The 16,347-nt window shown below is 38.4% G+C and overlaps 1 protein-coding gene across 1 annotated transcript in view; it reads right to left on the bottom strand.

Moving 5' to 3' along the window:
- The window catches only part of LOC123508584, a 183,184-nt gene extending 169,024 nt beyond the window's left edge, over positions 1 to 14,160 (bottom strand). The window contains 1 exon segment of the mRNA XM_045262355.1: positions 13,663 to 14,160. The gene's annotated coding sequence lies outside the window, so the exon portion shown is untranslated.
- Between the last annotated feature and the right edge of the window lie 2,187 nt (positions 14,161 to 16,347).

Here is a 16,347-nt window from a genome sequence, read left to right as displayed (position 1 = left end):
GTCACCATTTCACAAGTTTTGTTCGTGTGTGTGTGTGTGTGTGTGTGTGTGTGTGTGTGTGTGTGTGTGTGTGTGTGTGTGTGTGTGTTTGTTCGTGACATGTGACACACACACACACACACACACACACACACACACACACACACACACACACACACACACACACACACACACACATATACACACACTAATTCCACATATACATCATGGGATAAAGTTCGTTTATGTTACGCACGAGAGAGAGAGAGAGAGAGAGAGAGAGAGAGAGAGAGAGAGAGAGAGAGAGAGAGAGAGAGAGAGAGAGAGAGAGAGAGAGAGAGAGAGAGAGAGAGAGAGAGAGAGAGAGAGAGAGAGAGAGAGAGAGAGACCTAAAGTTCTAATTAACGTGAAAGGATAACCATAATGATAATAAAAACAATAATAATAATAATAATAATAATAATAATAATAATAATAACAACAACAACAACAACAACAACAACAACAACAACAACAACAACAGCCCTCCACCTTTGTGCAGTTTCCTCAAGTTATTTACTCCCGCAGCTCAACTTTCGACAAATAGAGAGTTAAACGATACCTCACTGTGTTTGACGGGGCACTGAGAGGGTCTTCGGTGGGGCGGGGCGGGACGGGGCAACTGGGGAGGGAAGGGGACGGGGCGGAGCAGCAGGGGAGACGTGGTGCGCTCTTAAACTTTATAGACCCATTAAGGTAATTCTATATTGTTGATTCATGCTTTGGTAAGTACACTGAGACAAAGGTATATATTCCTCTCTCTCTCTCTCTCTCTCTCTCTCTCTCTCTCTCTCTCTCTCTCTCTGCTGAAGGCAATGGAGCCGCACAATTGAGAGGTATTGCGTTTGTTGCCATTTTATAACACAACAATTAAGATATTACAACCATTATAATTCTCTCTCTCTCTCTCTCTCTCTCTCTCTCTCTCTCTCTCTCATTTTAATCACTCATCTCCCCTTTCTCTTGCCTTCCTTCCATCCTTTTTGCATCTCATTCATTTCTACTTCTCATTTCTCTCTTTCTCTCGCTTCTTCCTGAATCTCCTTCATCCTGTCTCTTCTTTGTTCGTCTTCTACTTTCTTTCCTTTATCTCGGAGTACCACACATTCAGAGGGAAGGAGCTTGGTGACTGTTCCCTCTCTCACCAATGATGTACTGGCAAAGATTGGTGAAATAAGTGAATACGTTGATAATAAAATAAAAAATGTGAGTAGATATGTAAACAAGCCCCAGAGAGAGAGAGAGAGAGAGAGAGAGAGAGAGAGAGAGAGAGAGAGAGAGAGAGAGAGAGAGAGAGAGAGAGAGAGAGACTTTCTTTCTTCTCTTAATTTACATTTCCTCCTCTCCATCAGTTTCCTAATCTGATTTCTTTCCCGTCTTAACAATTTTCATTCCTTTCTTTATTTATGTGTGAGAAAATAATGTTTATTGTTGTTTTCCTTGCCTTATAATTTTCCTCGCATTGCTGATTAGCTTTCTTTCATCTTAACAATTCTAATATTTTCTTGAATCACGTCACAGAAATTAATCTTTATTGTTGATTTTCTCTTTCTAAGTGAAAAGACTTTTTTAATTTGTTTTATCAGTCGGTACAACATATTACGTTACATTAGGCCCTTTCCTTTCATATTTCCTTTTAATTCTATATACCTTTTTTTAATACAACAGCTGAAAGTGAATACATTATTATAATTTAAGACATAACATAAGAAAAAAAGGGAAGCTGCAAGAGGCTGTCAGTCCTACACATCGCAGTCCCTGTATGAACAAAGCTATTTAATTCCATCTGTCATCCTCATCCATAAATTTATCTAATCTACTTTTAAAGCAATCTATTGACTCAGTACTAACAACGTGATTACAGAGTCCATTCCATTCATCAACCACTCTGTTAGAGAACCAGTTGCTTCTCATTTCTTTCCTAGGCTTAAATCCTTTATTTCTCGTTCTATCCTGGCTAATGATCCAAAGAACTTTACTCATGCCCCTATACCACATAAGTACTTCTATTTCTATTACTATTATCATTTTTATCATCATCATTATAATTCCCTCGTTTACATGAGTCTTTCCTACGATTGCACTGCTGGACAAACACTCCCCCTCTCCCACACCATTTGTAAGGCAAGAGTTAGGAAAGTAGGTTGAATTACAAACAATTCCTCTTTTTCACCAGTTGTTCCCTGCAATCCCTGCCAGTGGGCGGTGTTAATGGTCCCTGCATTCACCGCCCTCCCTGAACTCTGTGTAAATGTTTATCCATACGAGTCAATTACGCGTCAGGAGAGGTAACATCTGCGTTTCTTCTTCAAACATCACTTAACGACATATGTTCGTATACTTTCCTATTCAAATAAATGGTAACTGCGTTTTATTTAGAGGAAAAGGAGTGGTGAGGAGAACAATACATAATAACTGTAATATTAATTTTTCAATCATAACAAGGAGAAGGAATGAAAATGTGAAAATGAACAGCTTACTTGTGTGTATGTATGATGAATTGCAATAAACTCTTGAAGCTTTTGTCTCTATCCTTTAGCCAATTCTTTTGGCTCTGTAAGGAGACTGGCAACTGAGTGGGCCTTTTTTCTTTATATTTTTGTTGCTCTTGGCCAGTCCTCTACTCGTACATAAAAAAAAAAAGTTGTTCATCATAAGGAACATTAAATAACCTTGACTATTTCCTTGGGCTAGAACTGTAAAATACGACCATCATTTAGTTTAACAAAGCAGAAAATTAGGAAAAAATAACTACACGTTTTCCTTATATCAATTAGCAAAGGATTAACCTCCTATCATAATCAGAGTCGCGCTTATTCCCCCCTTGAAAAATGACAGGATTTTTGGAGTGTATCTAGTAACAAGAAACGAGTAAAATATATCAGAAACATTGAAATAAGTGAAAAAGTAAAAAAAAACAATAATGAATGTCTAATTTTGTCACTGAAAAGTTTAAGAAGAAAGTGTAGAAAATCATAAGGAAGCAGAACAAAAATACGAAATGAAACAGAAAAATGATAAAATGTGTGAAAAAAAATGTAAAGAAAACTACGCATATCAACTCCAATCGCCCAAACAAAAATATTAAAACACTAAGGAAGAAGAAAATTAATAAATAAATTTGTAAAGGGCAAAAGACTCACACAAACTGAAGAATTGTTGTAACTTGTTAGATTGTATTGACTTGTAATCGGAATTAAAACAGTCTTCACATACATTAATAGACCAAACAACAATAAATATCAATGCCTCTTACAAAATAAACAATATAAAAGGATGAAAATGAAGAAATGAAGGAAAAATCAGGAAAGTAAGTGAAATGAGAGAAATGAAAATGTAGAAGCAAACTACGCCTCTCTCTCTCTCTCTCTCTCTCTCTCTCTCTCTCTCTCTCTCTCTCTCTCTAAATAAATAAATAGATAAACAAATAAATAGATAAATTAATGAATAAATAAATAAATAATTGAATAGGGTATGTGATAATTAAATAATCTACGCCTCTCTCTCTCTCTCTCTCTCTCTCTCTAAATGAACAAATAAATAAACAAATAAGTAAATAAGGTAAGTGAAAAGGAAATAATCTACGCCTCTCTCTCTCTCTCTCTCTCTCTCTCTCTCTCTCTCTCAAAGTCTAGGGAAAGATGATGAAGTAATTATGGTGTGAACGGAAGCGAGTCAGCGATAATCTGATATTCCACATTAATCACATCAGGGTTGAGGTTTTCGAGTGACGGAGGAAGGCAAGGATGACGCTGATGAAGACGATGATGAACAAAATACAGAGTGAAGGAAGGGAGTGTTTTGTAATGGTAGTAGACACTTGTTTTTTTGAAGGGCTGTCGATCTTCTTCATCATCATCATCATCATCATCATCTTCTTCTTCTTCTTCTTCTTGTTTCTTCTTTCTTCTCCTAATCTATTTTTTAATGCTTAGTCTTCCAATATCTTTCTTACTCTTTCATTCATAATGCTGTTACTACTACTACTACTACTACTACTACTACTACTACTACTACTACTACTACTACTACTACTATTTTCAGTATTTTCATCGTAATTTATGTTTTTTAGTTTTGTGTTCTTTTCATTTTCTTGTTAACATTTTGTTGTTTTGAAAAAAGAAAAGAAGAGAAGAGGAGAGAGAGAGAGAGAGAGAGAGAGAGAGAGAGAGAGAGAGAGAGAGAGAGAGAGAGAGAGAGAGAGAGAGAGAGAGAGAGAGAGAGAGAGAGAGAGAGAGAGAGAGAGAGAGAGAGAGAGAGAGAGAGAGAGAGAGAGAGAGAGAGAGATGTATCTGAAACACACACACACACACACACACACACACACACACACACACACACACACACACACACACACACACACACACACAGACTTTTTCCCACCACAAACACCGTATCATCAATCATCACCTTCTTTCACCAGACACTTACACGTCTATCCTTCCCTCGACCCTCATGCTCTTCCTGCTTCCCTTTCTTTTATCTCCCTGAGCCTCACCTGCCCCGTATACTGTGAAGCAATCAATCATAACCCCCATGTGTCTAGTCTGAAGGCAATGCTGGTGCTGACTCAACTATTGATTTAGAATGCAGCTCTCTTCAATTAGTAAACAGGTGAGGGCAGTGAGGAAGCGCAAATTACTCCTCTGCTTCTGTTCGGCTGGGTGATTTCCATGACTAGCTAATGTGAGGGATGTATAACTGGGAATACTATGTTTTGTGTGTAAAATGATATTAGTATGGTAGATGTCTGTTTCAGTGAAGGATATAAAATGTGAAATAATACTGGTTGACTTAATCATATCAATTACAAGCTTATTTTCATTCCCCTTCAGTACCATCACGTGTTTCCATATTGTTTCTACATACTATTTGGTAATTCTATACTCGTACAGCTTCAGAAACTCATGTGCGGGGATTAAAATAGTGAAGACTGTGGCCATTAATTTTCCGATATCCATATTCCCTTCCTAATATCAATAAAGAGCTCTAATTGTATACAAATCTCAAGTAAAAATGCGTCCCAGTATTGAAGGAGTTAAATGGTTTACGAATAAATATAAAAAAGAAGGCATATGCTGTGAAGAGTAACAGTATAGATTAAATTACCTATCTCGTATGTAATTTGGCTCCTACTGGACGTATAGTGACCTGAGGGGATAATAATTGACGTAGAATGACAGGCTAAATAGTGTGCATTTTTTAAAAGTTAATATAGACAATACACGCAGGATTTCACTTTATCGTAAATGTAATTGGGTGCTTTTTCCATGTTTATTCAACGAAGAGCAGTATTAAATGTAAAATTATGCTGTATGTTGTATGTAATTTGTTTTTTTTCTCATAGATATACAAGAGCAGCACAATCACAACCTGTCTCTTACATAATGAATTGTTTTTCGATATACAAGCCACGAATAATGGGAATAGATGAGTTTATGAGAAGAACGTTTAAATATTAGATAACACGATTTACCTTTCACTGTACATCTAACGAACAACAATGACACACGTACAATTACACCTTCACTTGTCTGTAATTGACTCTTATTCCGACGAACAGCCAAGGAAAGATGCCAAATAAGTGGAATTAGACATACATACACAAACAAGCATTACAAAATAGAAGTTCATGGAAGAAGAAACGAAAATATAGAGTAGTAGATGAATGAAATGAACTCAATAATGAAGTTGTTAGTACGGAATCATTAGGGAGCTTTAAAATATTAGACAAATTTAGGGATAAGGATGATAGATATAAACCTGATGACTTCCTGTAGTTTGCCATATTTCATTATATTTTCATGTTCTTAACCCCTTCTGTACTGAGACGCCTTACCTTGATTTTTGGGTGTGATTAGATGATTTCATTTGCATCAGGAAGGGTCTATGGAGGTAAAAAGATTAATGGCCGGTATCTTTACTATTCTAATCCCAACATAAGTTTCTGAAGCTGTATAAAACTGCCAAATAGTAACCAGAATGAATACAAAAAGGCGTTATAGTATTGAAGAGATTAATAGCAAAAAGAAAACGTACACTCGTATTTTTTTCTAATGAGAACGCGAGTTAGAAGAAGAGGAGGGGAGTGAACAGCAAAAAAGAAAACGCAAACTCTTATTTCTTATGAGAACGAGAGTTAAAAAAAAGGAAGGAAGAGAACTAAAGAAAAACAAAACGCGTATCCTTATTTCTTATAATGAGAACACGGGTTAGAAAAAGCTAAAGGAAGTGAACACCAGAAAGAAAAGGCAAACTCTTATCTATTATGAGAACGCGAGTTAGAAAAAGAAGAAGGATATAAATAACAAGAAAAAAAAAACACACCCGCATCTTTTTATAATGAAAACACGAGAAGGAAGAAGGAAGAAGAGGAAGGATAAGAATACCAAAAAGAAAACATATACCCCTATTTCTTATAATGAGAGGAGTTAGAAAAAGAAAGAGGGTGAAGCTGAAATACCACGAACTAAAATATCTTCCGAGGTTGACGCAGAGAGAGACAAGGGGATGGATGGGTTGAGGCGCCCTGAAGGAGGTTATCAAAATCTGTGCTAACGAGTAATTTTCTTTCATCCGACTTAGAAGGAAATCCAATCATGCTGTGTGTGTGTGTGTGTGTGTGTGTGTGTGTGTGTGTGTGTGTGTGTGTGTGTGTGTGTGTGTGTGTGTGTGTGTGAGGGTTGTTAAGTTTAGTTTGGTTATATTTTTTGTATTTTTGTTATTATGACATTTACTATGTTCTAATTTTTACGTTGAAATAAGTAAACATATGTGTGTGTGTGTGTGTGTGTGTGTGTGTGTGTGTGTGTGTGTGTGTGTGTGTGTGTGTGTGTGTGTGTGTGTGTGTGTGTGTGTGTGTGTGTGTGTGTGTGTCTGATATGTACTCTGTACTATCTCTTTCTCTTTACTCTCTACTATCTCTCTCTCTCTCTCTCTCTCTCTCTCTCTCTCTCTCTCTCTCTCTCTCTCTCTCTCTCTCTCTCTCTCTTCACTACAAACTATAAAAGATTTGTGAATCATACCAAAGTAATATTAGTGATTACGTAACGCCCTGTAACATGATACAAAACAATATACTGTACAATTTAGGACTGGAAATAAATAAAATGAAGGTGAAAATGACAAATTCCTCCTTTCTGTTATTTCTTTCCTTTTTCTCTCCCTTTTTTTATTTCTTTATTTCAGTTTTTTCTAGATTTTTATTGTACATTTGGATGGAGAGAGAGAGAGAGAGAGAGAGAGAGAGAGAGAGAGAGAGAGAGAGAGAGAGAGAGAGAGAGAGAGAGAGAGAGAGAGAGAGAGAGAGAGAGAGAGAGAGAGAGAGAGAGAGAGAGAGAGAGAGAGAGAGAGAGAGAGTAGTCTTCCTTGTTACTGATAATGAATGGACAGATACTTTATTTGCATGAGAAAAAAAAAAACATTAGCCGAGGAAATGAAACAAAACAACTCAAAGAACAAAATATGAAAAAAAATAAATAAAACACACTCCAGTTACTTTTGAAGGAGTGAAGGAAGGAAGTTCGAGGTGTGAGTGTGTACCTGCGTAATTAGTGAGTCAGGTGTGCTTGGAGTGAAGGAAGGAAGGTCGAGGTGTGAGTGTGTACCTGAGTAATTAGTGAGTCAGGTGTGCTTGGAGTGAAGGAGAGAAGGTCGAGGTGTGAGTGTGTACCTGCGTAATTAGTGAGTCAGGTGTGCTTGGAGTGAAGGAAGGAAGGTCGAGGTGTGAGTGTGTACCTGAGTAATTAGTGAGTCAGGTGTGCTTGGAGTGAAGGAAGGAAGGTCAAGGTGCGAGTGTGTACCTGAGTAATTAGTGAGTCAGGTGTGCTTGGAGTGAAGGAGAGAAGGTCGAGGTGTGAGTGTGTACCTGAGTAATTAGTGAGTCAGGTGTGCTTGGAGTGAAGGAAGGAAGGTCGAGGTGTGAGTGTGTACCTGAGTAATTAGTGAGTCAGGTGTGCTTGGAGTGAATGGGAAATCAATGTCAAAAAATGAGGAAAAATGACCATATTGGAAATTATCTTTTTATTGTTTATTTTTTCCAGATCTGGTTTTTTCCTATTTGTTACTTTACTCCTTGCTATTCTTACTTTCGTTGTTCCTTAGTATTTATTGTTTCTGAAGTACATTTTCTCAATCTATCTTTTTTTTTATCTAACTTTTTCTTATCATATTTTTGTACGTCTCTTCCATTTCTCTTCAATATCAGTTTTCTGTTTTTTTCATTTTTTTATTTTTTTTTCATTTCAGTGAGTCTAGATTTTTGTTTACAGCACAATTCAATATTTTCCTCCTCTGATGCCAAGTCACTGTCACAAGTCTATTCAGGTGAAGTATTCTTTCCTCTGCCTTATGTACATGCCATCACTTAAAACTTCACCCAATTTGTATATCACACCCAACTATATTCCTCCCACCAGTGAAAGCTCCTCAAATAGACCTCGCATTTAAAGTCACTGTCACAATTTGTTTTTCACCTGCCATTTTCTTTTCCTTCTCTTATGTACATGCCACCACTTGAAAATTTCTCTCCAATCTGTATATCACACCCCACAATTTTTCCTCCCCCCCCACTCAAAGTTCCCCAAATAGTCCTTCCATTTACCCCTAAGTATACAGCGAGGCAAGGAATTTACCGCCTAATCAATATGACCGAAACTCGCAACCTGGTGTCCTGAGGGGCGAGTCACGACAGAGGGAAGTATCACTAATTATTAACCTTCACTGGAGCGACGCAATAACACGGATGTAATAGGCCTGACTACGAAGACTGATTTCAAGGGAGGGATTTTTTTTTCGTCCTTATATTTCTTTTCTACGCGAAAATGAAATGGTAGGCCTAAATCTCCACCGGGTCTATACGTTGTGGTTTGAAGATGTGTCCTGGTGGAGGTCTCGGTGAAGATTTTAAAGGATATATTGCCTCCAGGATTTCCACTTGACCGGAGCCACACTTATTTGAAATCACTGGATGAAAGGAAACTGATTACAGGGAAAAGGAAAGGGAAGTGATTACAGAAGGGTAGGGAAACACAGAAAAAGTACAGCAACAGAAACAACTATTGGGAAAAGACGAACAAATATGTCAGGAGATGGAAAAGAAGTGGTTAAAGAAGGGAAGGGAAATATAGAAAAGGTAAAACAATGGAGAGAACAACCACTGACAAAAGATGAACAAGAAACAAATCAGGAGAAAGAAGAGAAGTGGTGAGAGGGAAGAAAAAATATAGGAAAGGTAAAACAATGGAAAGAGCAACACTGGATAGATAAATAAAAGCTAGCTCACGAAAAGAACAGGCTGAATAGTAGAGAGGAAACCAAAAAAAAAAAAAAAAAAAAAAAACAGTAAAAAATTAACAATAATACAGAAGAAACTGATGTAAGAGGTAAATGACTAAAAGCAACACAAGTAAGTGAGCATAAATAACATAACAGTAATAAGAAAATGTAAGAGAGAAGATGATGTAGAAAAAAAATCACAATAAATCAAACTATAAAAAACAAAGAACAATAAGCTCAACCAGAGAAATATAAGAAAAGTAAGGAGGAAGATATAGGAAAATCACAACACCAAAAAAAAAAAAAAAAACTATGATAGAAGACAAAGAACACTAAGAGAGAGAGAAAAAAACAAGAAACAAGCTGAATAAGACAACAATAAATATAACACCAACAATACAACTAAAGAGAGAGAAAAAAAATAATAACGATAAAAGCAACAAGATAAATGGACAAACACGTACAGGAAACTCTCTCTTCCTTATCTCCCCTTCAAGACACACACAGGAAACAGTTCAGTGCGCAGCAGGATCATTGAAACTCACCACAGGCCACAGAGACAAGCACGAGATGAGTATGAGTATGCAGCGCCTCTTCTCTAATAAAGCATTCCTGAAGTGATGTAAAAAAAAAAAAATTATTGATTCATGCCACCAGTCATCATCGTTACGTCGAAGAAATTAATTGGCCAGGTAGAGAGTTACTGTCACGTCAATATTTTCAAGTTTTTATGGGTTCAAAATAGATTTCTTGGTTCAACGCGCACCCAAGAGTTCCCTTCCCTTTTCTGGTTTCTCTGGAATCCATAATTTTCCAATACCTTTATCCATTCTATATATACTCCTGCGGGTGTGTGGTGTGGGTGTAATGACTAATAACGCCTCCAGGTATCTGTGTAGAAGAAGCTTCCATCCACACTCTGGCTACCCACGCTCAGATGAACCCTGCAGTGTGCCTCCCTCTCGTGCTGGGCAATGAATGGCTGCCTAGGGAAACTCAGGGAGGATAAATGTCGGTAAATCATAACTTGGATGTCAGTCAGCGTCTCGAGGTTCAGAATTCCAGCAAGTTTAGATCAAAGGAAGAGGAAGGTACGCAGTGAGGTGAAGGTTAAGGAGTGGCTGCGACCTTTTTTTTGCCGCACCAGTACAGTTAGAGCGACGGTCACGCAGCTACAGTGACAGGGAGGGTGAGTGCAAAGGTGCGTCTTCATTTGGTGCTCTACGCGTCTTTCCTCCGCCCTCTGCCTCCACCACGCTGACCTGATCTTGTTTCCAGAAAGCTGGTTGCATTGTGTGTGCTGAGAGATACGTTACATTTCTGGTAAGCTGATTACATGTTTGGTAGGCGGATTACGTTACTGGAGCACAGGTTACATTTCTGAAAAGAGGATTGAATTTTGAAGTAAGGATCACATTCATAAGACCAGCATTACACTTAATACAGGGATTACATTTCTGTGACACGAATTACACTTTGATTACATTTCTGAGATACTGATTACACTGATAGATAACATTTCTGAGACACGAATTACACTTAGATTACATTTCTGAGATACGGATTACACTTGATAGATGACATTTTTGAGACACGGATTAAATTTCTGGAATGGATTATATATCAAAAGTAACGATTGTATTTCTGAAACGGGGATTATATTTGATAAACGTGTTACGCATCTGAATTTGGGATTACATTTCTAGACTACATATCATTATTTAGATACGAATTACGCTTCAAGGATACTGATTACACTTCTGAAACACCGATTACTATACTGAGATGGATTACAACTCTACAACGCAGATTATATTCCCGGAGCACGTATATTTCAGGAACGCGGATTATTTTTGCACTACGGATTACATTTTGTGCTTGATGGATGGCACTTAAGAGGCAAGAGCAACACATGTGCCACTTACACTTTCAAGACACTTCTCTGGGGAAATATTTTGTCCCTCCCTTCACTGCCTCCTTTTGAAATCTAGGACATTTTTCTTTTTTAGTTATTCTACATTCTTCACAATTTTCTGCTGTCCTTGCTCGGCGACTCTCACATAAGACAGAAAGCAAAATCTAGATAATTTCTCGACTCTTACATAAAACATAAGTAAAATCTGGATAACTTCTCAAAGCTAATCATCACTATCTTGAAAACACCTCTCCTTTATTACGATTCTTTCCTCTTACTTTTTTTTTAATTTCTTAATCATTTCATTTCTCTTTTTGTTCCATTTCTGTATGTACGATTTTTCTCTTCCTTTCGTCTCTCTTCCTATCTTCTGAGTTAATTAATTTCATCAGATCACTAATGTTTTTTGTTAGCTTATGTCTTTACTTGTTACTAATAGTGTGTGTGTGTGTGTGTGTGTGTGTGTGTGTGTGTGTGTGTGTGTGTGTGTGTGTGTGTGTGTGTGTGTGTGTGTGTGTGTGTGTGTGTGTGTGTGTGTGTGTGTTATGTGCAGTGTTCCATTATCTACTGGTCTGTCTTCTCTTCGGTCTGTCTGTTCGGCTGTCTACTCTTGTTTCATTATGTCTATCTGCGACTGTTTCTGTCTATCCTCTCTGCCTCGCGTGTCTCTCTGTCTACCAATATAAGGTTATCTGCCTGCCTGTCTACCTGTCTGGATGTCACTCTGTATTTACGTAAGTCTATGTATCTCTTCAAGGTGGCCTGCTTTTGTATTTTGTAGCCTTGTATATCTATCCATATTTATTTTTTTCCTTTATTTCTAATTCTGCATGTCTGTTTTTTTTTCTATTGCTTATTTATTTTGTTTATGTTTATCTTCCTTTTCCTTCATCTGCATGTCTGTTTATCTGTCTCTTTTAATCTTTTTCCCTACATCTTAATTCTTCCGGTTGCCTATTTTATTTTCTTTATCTTGTCTATCTTCGTCTTTTTCTAGTTCTTCTGTTTGCATCTGCGTATTTATCAATCTTCTTTCCTGTATCTGCATGTTTAACTCTACCTATTCTTGTTTCTGTCTCTTTTTTATCCTTCTGTTTATCTCTTGTTTTCTATGCATGCATGTCTGTCTACCTTTATCTTTTTATCCTTTCTATTTCTATCTGCGCTTTTTCTTATCTATTTTCGTATATGTATGTCTAACTCTGTCTCTTCTTGTTTGTCAATTTTCAATCCTTCTGTTTGTCTCTTGTTTTCTATGCATGCATGTAGTTTTACTTTTGCCTCTTTTAGTCTTTCTATTTCTATCTGCGTATTTTCTTATTTTTTTTCGTATCTGCATGTCTAATTCTGTCTCTTCTTCTTTGTCTCTTTTCCTTCTGTTTGTCTCTTGTATTCTATGTATGCATATATTTTTACTTCTACCTCTTTTCGTCTTTCTATTTCTATCTGCGCATTTTCTTATTTATTTTCGTATCTGGATGTCTAACTCTGGCTCTGTCCATGTCTTTTTTTCTATCCTTCTGCCTGTCTCTTGGTTTTCTATGTATGTATGTCTATTTACTTCTGTCTCTTAATCTTTCTATCTCTATAAGCGCATTTGATATTTTTTTTCTATATAAGTCACCATTCCTGTCTCTTCCTGTCTTTCTTTTTTGTCTGTTCATCTTTTTTCCATTATTCTGTCTGCCTGGGATCAAAGGATTACACGCAAAATAATCAGGGTCTTCTTGAATTCCGCGAACTCATGTACTTATCTCTCAGAAAATACGCGGTGCTGAGCTGCAATCTGCTTCGTCTTGCCGGGAACAAAATAATGAGGTATTGACTTTCCCCTCACAAGTCGCTGTTATTAAGTTCCTTTCATCATCTATCTATTTCTACCTGCGTAACGTTATCAGTGTGTCATCTCTCTCCTTCACTTCTTATGACGTGATTGCTTTTCAACTCAGATTTGCGTGTTAACTATTGATTCTTTTACGTGTTTGTGTTGTTGGTTCTGTCTGTCTTTCTTCTTTTCTTTTGTTTTCTTTTTGTTACGTTTTGTCTGCTGTACTTTGTAGATCTTGGTTTTAGATTTGGTTTTTGACTGCACTGTTTTGTCTTTCTGTTTGTTTATCTGTCTCTGTCTCTCTCTGTCTGTTTGTCTCTCTCTCTCTCTCTCTCTCTCTCTCTCTCTCTCTCTCTCTCTCTCTGTGTGTGTGTGTGTGTGTGTGTGTGTGTGTGTGTGTGTGTATGAGCGTAGTGTCATGAAAAATGCAACATGACGCATCAATTACATAAGTAGAGCTCATATTCGTACACCTTTCCTTCCCTCCTTCTTTACTTCTTTTCCTTCTCTCCTCGCCTCTTTCATTCCTTCCCTCCCTCCCTCCCTCCCTTTCTTCCTCCTTCCTTTCTCTTCATAACAGAAAATTCAACAGAAAGTAAGAGAAACAAAGCGCAATAAATCTTACCTTGACCTTGAGAGTAGGAGACTAAACTTCAACTTCAATGCAAAAAGATGAGAAGACAAACTAAATATTACACTGAGGCAACCCGGGTTAGTGTCCCCTTCCAGGCAGGTGTGGTGGCCCTCCCTACACACACCTGCTGTCAATAACCACCCGTCAAGGTCACTACTGTTAACGGGGTGGGAGGAGGGAAGGTACTGTCCACACGCTACGCCCTCCTCTCCTCCTCCTCGCCCTCGTAACGCGCCGGACACTCTGGCTCTGTACTGCGAACTCTGAATCGAACTTCGTGAAAAAGTTCCGCAACAACCATCCAGCGAAAGGAAAAGACTTAGGAACGATTTACTGCGTCTTATCGGAACGTGAGGAAAGGTTAATGCAAGTCAGGTAGCGCGCATTGACTTCACGACTTCTACAGCGACGGTACGTAACTTTGCGACTCACAGGCACCGCGGCTCCACGTCCTCGCGCCGCTGCGGACACCACTGACTGGCACTCGTAGTAGGCACGCCGCGCGGCCACCGTGGCACGCCTGGCAGTGGGGAAGTCTATACCACCACTACTCTAGCTTATCGTACCAATCTGTATGGCACACAATGTCATAATTAAGGGGTTCTTTTACGTGTTATATTCATACCTCGTATAGTGCGACTAGTAGGAGCGTGCCTGGCGTCACTTGCAAGGAGGAGAGTGCAAGGGTGTAGAGCAGAGCGTGAAGGAGGATAAGTGAGACAGCTCCAACAGGAGAGAAAATAGAGGTTCATTTCTGGAGTATGGGAAGGTAAAGTGAAGGAAGAGGGAATGAAGGTGGAATGAAGATCTAAAGAGTGGAAAACTAGAGAGAATTAGCAGAAAAAGCAATAAAGTGATCAATGAAAGGAAAATACAAATGTACCATGAAAGAAAAATAATAATAAATAATCAACTGAATCAATAAACTGAATTACCAGAAAAAAAAACAGTAAAGTGAACGAAAAAAGAGGAAAAATAAGGAAACTGAACTAACAGAAAAAAAATCATCCACTAAAGGAAATTATGGAGATAAAAAGAAAAAAAAATAGAAAATTGACAAAGAAATTGAAGTTTAAAGGAAAAATCAACATTATTACTTATGACTCTAGAAAACAAAATGTAGTACGTACACTTATTTACATTCGAAAAAAAAACAACTAGTCACCGTCAAAAATAAAGCAAAATGAAGTAAAATAAAAAAAATTTCACTCATATGCAAATTAGAAAAAGAAACGATGCTAATGGGCGTGGTATAAAACATTAGGCAAGGACGTGAGGATCAGGCAACGGAGGAGCAGAAAGGAAAAGAGGAAAGAAAAGATGGGAGAAAAGGAGAAAAGTAAGAAAAAAGGTGAGAAATAAGAAGAGGTAAAGAAAGTGCACTAGAGAAAGTCAACAGAGAGGTACTCGTAAAAGAACAAATGCATGAACTATCAAATATACGAAAAAAAATGTTTTCTTGAAGTTGTCAGTCTTTTCTTGGTGTGTGTGTGTGTGTGTGTGTGTGTGTGTGTGTGTGTGTGTGTGTGTGTGCAATTCACCACGGTTTCGTGTACTGGTCACCCAGCCAGCCTTCCCCATTACGGAGAGGGCTCAAAGCTCATAGACCGATCTTCGAGAAGGACTCAGACTACAACACACTCCGTCCACCTGGAAAGCGAGGCCACAACCCCTCGAATTACATCTCGTACCTTCTTGGTGCTAGGTGAACAGGGGCCACACATTAAGAGGCTTGCCAATTTCCCTCCCCGCGCCCAGGACTCGAACCCTGGCCTTTTCAGTTGTGAGCCGAGGGTGCTAACCACTACACTATGCGGCGTGTGTGTGTGTGTGTGTGTGTGTGTGTGTGTGTGTGTGTGTGTGTGTGTGTGTGTGTGTGTGTGTGTGTGTGTATGTAATTCACTGTTTGATCTGCTGCAGTCTCTGACGAGACAGCCAGACGTTACCCTACGGAACGAACTCAGAGCTCATTGTTTCCGATCTTCGGATAGGCCTGAGACCAGGCACACACCACACACCGGGACAACAAGGTCACAACTCCTCGATTTACACCCCTTACCTACTCACTGCTAGGTGAACAGGGCCTACACGTGAAAGGAAACACCCAAATATCTCCACCCGGCCGGTGTGTGTGTGTGTGTGTGCGTGTTATTATAGTCTATACAGTTTCTTTTGTCATTCATTTACTCACTCTCTCTCTCTCTCTCTCTCTCAGTGTCTTCATGAGCAAACAAACCAATGATTATGTTAATTGGGCGTCACATGAGGTCATTACAAACGCAAACACGACACCTGCAAAACACTCACCCAGGTAAAGGTCATTTCGTCAATTAACCTCCAATTACCTCTTCTCTTCCTCCTCCTCCTTCTCTTCTTCTTCCTTTTCCTCCTCCTCCTCCTCCTTCTCTTCCCCCTCTTCCTCTCGCAGCTCGCCACAGCCAAGCAGCCAAACACTAACAAGGTACATTCCAAATTATCTACAATTACTGGGGCAACTTTCAACCTTGCTTCCTCCTTACCTGGCCCATCTCCTCATTTGCTCACCTGTGCATCCTCATTTTCCAAGTTATCATGTTTGTTTCCGGTTTCTCCTGTTTATTTTTTACTTGTTCCCGTGTTTTTTTTGCGTTTTTTATTCTTTTGTCATTTTTTTTTCTCTCTACACACTGTTCTTAT

This window comes from Portunus trituberculatus, chromosome 25 (assembly GCF_017591435.1).
Source record: "Portunus trituberculatus isolate SZX2019 chromosome 25, ASM1759143v1, whole genome shotgun sequence".
Lineage (NCBI taxonomy): Eukaryota > Metazoa > Arthropoda > Malacostraca > Decapoda > Portunidae > Portunus > Portunus trituberculatus.
This window is presented reverse-complemented; position numbering and strand designations above follow the sequence as displayed.